General features: G+C 41.6%; 1 long non-coding RNA gene across 2 annotated transcripts; it reads right to left on the bottom strand.

The window, feature by feature from the left end:
- Positions 1–366: 366 nt before the first annotated feature.
- On the bottom strand, positions 367–2,547 carry Gm32997. 2 transcript variants are annotated; one of them, XR_379062.3, is made up of 3 exons: positions 2,458–2,547; positions 1,007–1,145; positions 367–827 (listed from the first exon to the last, which is right to left on the bottom strand). It is a non-coding gene; the product is annotated as a predicted gene, 32997 (long non-coding RNA). The 2 variants fall into 2 exon arrangements; XR_001778755.1 differs by lacking the exon at positions 2,458–2,547 and having other exon boundaries at positions 1,007–1,309.
- Between the last annotated feature and the right edge of the window lie 4,319 nt (positions 2,548–6,866).

The following is a 6,866-nucleotide window of genomic DNA, read 5'->3' as shown; positions in this document are numbered from 1 at the left end:
TGTTCTTTTGGGGAGTGGAAGGGAATGGTTGATGTTGGATAGGTGTGATCAAGATGCAATGCTTACAAGGATGAAACTGCTAAAGAATTAATACAAGATAGTCTATTAAACTACTAGATCCAAGATCTGGGTGTAACAACACCAGCATTAATCCCAGCTGGCAGGAGACACAGGTAGATGGGTCTCGATGAGTTTGAAGTGAGTCTGGTCTACCTAGTGAGTTCCAAGACAGTTTGAGCTACTTAATGAGACCCCATCTCAAACAAACTAATAAACAAACTAACCCCCATTCCATCCAAACACATCCAAAGACAATTTCAGGTTAGTTTTCCCCGCTACTTAACAAACTTTCCCAAATAAACCTAATGAAAACCAAAATAGGAGACTATTTTATTAACATAGAATTCATTTTAAATAACATCTGCTGTAGATTGTTTTGGGGTTAGGTTGGGATTCCCACATATAAACATAAAAAGTCTTTCATGGGCCCTAACCGGCTTTGGAAAAGTGGCCTTATTCCTTTAAACAGAGCACAGGTCCATTTTCTACCTCAGCCATGGTGTCTTAGGTCAGAAGCTTTCTGTCCATGCCACTACAGAGTCATATCCGAGTGATGCTGGGATACTCAGTGCTCTTCTGAGGAGTCAGTCTCGTATCTAGGACTGGAGAGATCCATCATATGCAGATGAAGAATTTGCTGCTCTCTGGTGGCTGATGGACATGCAAAGGCCCCGTGGTGAGAAGAAAATGTGCCTTTGAGCCCAGTAAGCCTTTTCCCCCTTGCAGCTCCTTGCAGAGTTCCTTTCATCCACATGTTGAAATCATCCCTGATGGGAAGGAAAGTACATGATTTAATTGTGCTATTCTGCTGCGGGATGTGGTTCCAACCAGATGGGCAAAGAACTACATTTAGATTAGCGCTTTGAAAAGTAGAGAACAGTACAAATGACCCTGTGAGGAACAGGGCAAAGCCACCAGGGAGATCAAGAAGAAATGACAAGCTCACCTCACTTGATAATGTTTTCTTGTTCTCCCCTAATGCACATCTGGATGAGGGTCAAAGGACAGGTTCTGAGTGAACGAGCCAGAATACTTTCCTGAATTTGGATTCTGGGAAGTTAGACATGAGAGCTCCGTTGTTGTATCTGGAAAAGAAGTTCTCCTTAAAGACAAATCCAATTCCCAGAAGCAAGTCTGCTTTGGGCCACGGTTGACAACAGTAAGTAACCTCTCTGGGAGGTGCAAATCAACTGTCTCTCTTGCCTCTCTTTGAGAAACTAGAGCTGTGTTCTGGCTCACTTTTCCTAAGGACGTGGGCCCCCAATGTCCTTTTTCTTTATTTGAGTTCATGGTAGACTTTGGTCTCAAGTTTTCATTCCACTAATCTCTTTGTTGTAGAGCAAACACACACACACACACACACACACACACACACACACACACACACACACACACACACACACTAAAGGCAGGTTTATTGAAAAGCTGCTCTTGGGTGGACAAGTTCACTGGCCCCAATGCCAAGGCCAGTGAAGTCACCATGGGGAAGCGGTGGAGGGGAGGGGAGGGATAGAAAAAGAAAGAAAGAAAGGGGCACTTGCAGAGAGAGGAGAGAGAGAGAGATTTTAAGTACCTCAAAGCTTCTTTGTTTCTAGGCATAGAATAATTTGTTCAGTTGAGAAATAACAAGCCCCACAGCAACTGGAAATGTGTATTTTCCCCAAGGCATTTTTACCTCCTACCCTGTATCCTAGCCTGAGCTGTTGGCAGAAGGGAGGAGGTCCATCATGTCCTCAACTGTCCTACGAGGCTGCAGAAGTCTAACCCACACCCATACCTGGGAAATCTTTTCTGGTGCTCTGAAGCAAGGATGGTCTAGGACACTAGGACACTGAGATAAAAAGAATCACGCCAAGGGACAGGGAAATAGGCAACAATCCCTTTAGAAAATGAATGGTAAATTGAAATTTCTGCCACTAAGTATTTTGACAGGGAAAACACCAAGAAGTCGGTCTACTTTGCTTCCCCTTCTTTTCCTCTTTTTAAAAATAATACAGTAGTGTCTCCCGTTTATCCAGTGTGGGTCAAAATTTACCGCTAGACATTTCTGGAGAATTTTCTAGAAGTCCATTCTAAATGCACCTAGAAAAATTTCCCTGGGCTAAACTGCGGTGACTTCGCGTGTTCAGCTTGTCTGCTACCCGAAATCTGTCCCTGCTGCCTCTGTGGTGCCTCATCCCTGCCAGATTTGTGAGCAGCCCAACCCATCCGGGTGGCTCCCACAGTGACCTGAAGTAACCTCACAGGCTCTCTGTGTGTTTGGATAACACAGAGATAAGATAAAGGAGAGGACATGAAGCAACACCCCCGAAAAACATGGTCTAGTGACCTAGTTAGTATTCAAGCACTGACCAAGACCGACAGTGTGGAGCACTTTACCAACATTTTTTTTCTTACCGCAAGTCCCTTCTGCCCTAATAACTCCTTGCTGCAGACTCAGCAGAGACAAACCACAGCTGGCCGTCAGTATTTTCTGCTGCAATGCTGTTCATGTAATCAAAAGCAACTGCTGCAGACTTCCTTTTCCCAGATAAAGCAGTGCCAAAAACTGACATCCTTTTCTCCGGAATCCGTTCCCCAGCTCTATTCTTTCCCAGTGCAGGCATCTTATTTGTGGCTCGAAAAAGCAGTGGTGTCTGTTGGTTGGATACATTTTAATTGGATAACTTTTAAACCAATTTTTATTTTTATTTGAGAAAAAATTCACACAAGTACTTAAGAATTAAAAGGTACACCAGGGGATACAGTGAGAAGATGAGCTATGTTCTCTGTCTTGGCATTTGGTTTAGGCTTTGCCCCACAGTTACCTGGCAACAGCCAGGTGTGCCTGACTCACTATAAAAGAGGCTGCTTGCCCCGTCCAGTCCACGCTCCCCCCCACTCGCTCCGCTCCTACTCTCTTCTCTTGCCCTCCCCCCCCCCGCACTCCCCCACTATCCTGGGGCTGGTCCCTCAAGGGTAAGGGATGCCTCAGCATGGCCCCGCAGAGGCACCGCCTTCCTCCACACCATACCGCGCCTCCACAAAACATATTCCTTGTCTCTTTGGTTTTATAAAACATAACTCTGTCTCTGTCCTTTAGTTATCAGGTACCCTGACTTAGAAGCGCTTACTTCCAGTCTCAGGTCTCTATAATCTGAGAATTCTAGTAGGAATGGCCAGTGCATTTTAAAATATGTACAGTCCTTTGAGCTCCTACAGACAGATGAGTTTATTGTCTTTCTGCATCTGTTCTGTTTCACATAACACAGTAATCTCCAGGTTCATTCATGTTGCCACTCATGACAGGACTGCCTTCTTTTTATTACTGACTAGCATTTTCCTGGACTCATAAACACGCATGCATGTTAGTCACATTCATTTTTCCTGCTTCTCTATTGATGGACACTAAAGTTGATTCTATCTCATGACTATTGTGGACAGTGTAGGCATCTCCTAAACACACTGCTTTTTATCTCCTTTGGATATATGCCAGATAGACAAATTGCTGAGTCATGTGATTATAAATTGCTTTAGTGAATGGGTGGACTAATTTATATTCCCATCAAGGGTGTGTGTGGAAGCATTTCCTTTTTCCCAGCTACTTATTCATACTTAGTGTCTGTGTGGTGTGGTGTGATGTGGTGTGTCTCTGTCTGTGTGTGGTATGATGCGGTGTGGTGTGGTGTAGTGTGTCTGTGTGTATGCAGGCATGTGTGTGTCATAGTGTGAATGTAGAGGTTAGAGGGTAACTTTTAGGAAACTGTTCCCACCTTCCACCTTGTGGGTCCTGGGGACAGAATTCAGCCTGTCAGTGTTGGTGGCACATAACTTTATGTGCTGAGCCATCTCAATGGCATAGTTTTTTTTTTTTTTTTTTTTTTTTTATGTAACAGCTGTTGTAACAGTTGTTGAGATGTCACTTCACCACATTTGAATCTACATTTTCTGGACTTTTTTTTGGATCACAGAAATGGAAAGTAGAGTAGATTTTTCTGTGGCTGAGTTGGTTAGTGAGAGTTGGAGAGGCTCCGCTAAAGGGTACAAGATTTCAGTGAGGCAGGAAGAACAAGTTTAAGCGAGCTATTGTGTAACATGGTGGCAGATCAATGTATTGTATAAAATCTTAGGATATTGGAAATATTTTACAAAAATTGTAAGTATGTGAGGTATTTCATTTGTAAGTTAGCTAGAGCTAGTCTTTCCATAGTGTATGCATACTTTATATATCATGTTGTACATTGTAAATACATACAGCTTTGTCAATATGGTACATACACATACACACACATGTAGGCGTTGATTTCTTTTCAAAATCTACATTTAGTAAGGGTCTTGAATGGTTTAACCTCCCTTCTAGCCCACCACCCACCAGAGGTAGTGGAAAAGAAAGGTTATTAGGATATGGGGAAGTGGAACAGCTTAGAAATAGTTCTTTGGAGCAAATCCAATCTGCGTTGTAGAATATACAGCAGCAGTCCACTTCAGCAACGTCAGGAGAGCAAACACAAATCAGCAGTGGTGGCAGAACCCAGCAGAAACAGCCACGCATCTACTGAATCAGCACAAGTCAGCAGAAACCACCAGGACTAGCAGGGACACCAGGAGAAGTTCTCTGCTGTGCCTCTCTCAAGGCAACAAAGATCAGTGAAGGCACAAGACCAAGAAGCATTGTAAAGCTAGCTATGCAAGACATGTCACTGTCCGTTGGGTCCTATTTATACTCCCTCCAAACATAATGTGTCCTGCCATAGGTCTTGCCTCAGCTGACATCACTCTATTAATTTGCCGGAGTCTGCAGAAGCAGCCAACGATGACCATTAAGGAATGGCAAAACATATCAATACCATCCAACATCATCCACCATCTGTTGGGTCCTTTTTAATATCGTGTGTCCTCTCATGTGTTTGCTTTAGCAAAACATCTTTTCATGTATGTCTGCTTCAGGAAAACATTCCTTCACATATCTGCCCCAACAAAACATCCAACACATCTGACTTTCCAAACTTTCCACTACACACACACACACACACACACACACACACACACACACACACACACACACACACACACACACTAAGTTGTAAGCAAAAAAACCAGAAAGTATTTAGTTCTGTATGCTTCCCTCCCACAAGGGATAACAAACATTCTGTAACTATTTGACAATACATTTTCAGATCTTGCCATTTTAATGCATATGAAATTATTTCTTTTTATACAGTAACATAGAACTATATAGAAATGCATCATATTTTTATCAATACAGTTTTTAATTAAATTTTCACTTTTTTCAAAGATGTCATTTTTCTTTTTAGCTTTGCTTTTCATTCATGTTATTATGACTAAATCTAAAATGAAATACCATTTTACAAATTCTAAAACTATATGTTATCTCTGAATATCTGGTTGCATTTTTATATTTCTTTAATAATTTGCCAGAAAATAATTTATTGATTTATAGATGCTTTTTTAAATAAGAAATTATCCCTGTAATTTTTTCTTTATTGTGGATACACAAAGATACTTTAACTTAATGAAGGTTCAGACTTTAATTTTTGTTATGGCTTCTGGGTCATTTTATACTCAGGAATGCCTTATCAACCCCAAGAATAAGATCCTTTTGGCTGTTGCATTTTCTTTTAGCATATTTATGATTTTTAAATGTTAGGTCATGTAGAGTTTGTTTGTTTGTTTATTTGTAAGATATAAACTAATGGGTATTGGAGAAATGCTAAGAGAAGCTAAGGGATCCTTTGGTTTGGTTTCCAGCACCTGTATGGGGTGCCTCACAGCTGTATCTAACTCCAGTTTTATGGGATCTGAGACTCTCTTCCAGGCTCCACTGGCGCTCACCCACAAGAGGCATATACTTACATAGGTGCTATACATACATAAGTAAAAATGAATTTTTGACTAGATCTGAAGATGATTTGGTAGGGTGCAGCCTAGGACAGTGGAAGCCCTCAGGAGTGCAGGGCCGACCATTTGCCTAGGGGACCACACTGGAGATGCATTGGACCCCACAGCCATCAAGGATGCGCTGCTCCTCAGCTAGCAGGTCATCAGGTTCATCTGCATTAGATTTGGTGACGTCCCAGTTTTTTAAGGTGTGGCTCTTCTGGCAGCCAGGGAACATAAATCACACAGTCCTTACAGTGGACAGGATGACCTGCCCAGTGTGAATTCTGGTCACTGCCCTGGGGCTTCCCAAAGGCAACAGACATACCTACCTGTCTAATGGCTAGACTAGGGACAGTGCTGAGATCAGAGACATGAATATACACCCAGAAAACTGTCTCCAAAGTCCCATTGGGCAACACCTGTAGGCAAAAGGTTCAGTGCACTCCAAAATAAGCTGCAGCTCACAGCCATTGCATGCAAGGTCCCCATGCAGATATTTTTATCTGCCATGGTAGCAGATAAAAATAAAATCTTTAAAATATATGAAGTGGTGATAAATTTGCTTTTCTCTGTGGCTAACAACTGTTAAAAGAGCACATATGAACTAATATAATTTTAGTTATTTTCTAATGATTTGAAAGGTTGTCCTATTGTCAATGCATACTAACCAGATAAGCATATGCACTAGTTAGACACATATTGTCTGTTTTTGCACTATTGCCTTATCTCTTCACCCACCAGACAATACTGTTTTTATTACATTGCTTGATCTTAATATGTGGCAAAGTTTATCCTTGTGTTCTATTCTTGTTCTTTCTCACAACCTTTCTTCTTAATCTTATTTAATTTGCAAGTGATTAAAGAAACATGTACATAGTTTTCTTTTTGAAAGTTCTCATCCAAATTATGGACTAATGTTCTATTTC

This window comes from Mus musculus, chromosome 8 (assembly GCF_000001635.26).
Source record: "Mus musculus strain C57BL/6J chromosome 8, GRCm38.p6 C57BL/6J".
Classification (NCBI taxonomy): Eukaryota; Metazoa; Chordata; class Mammalia; order Rodentia; family Muridae; genus Mus; species Mus musculus.
This window is presented reverse-complemented; position numbering and strand designations above follow the sequence as displayed.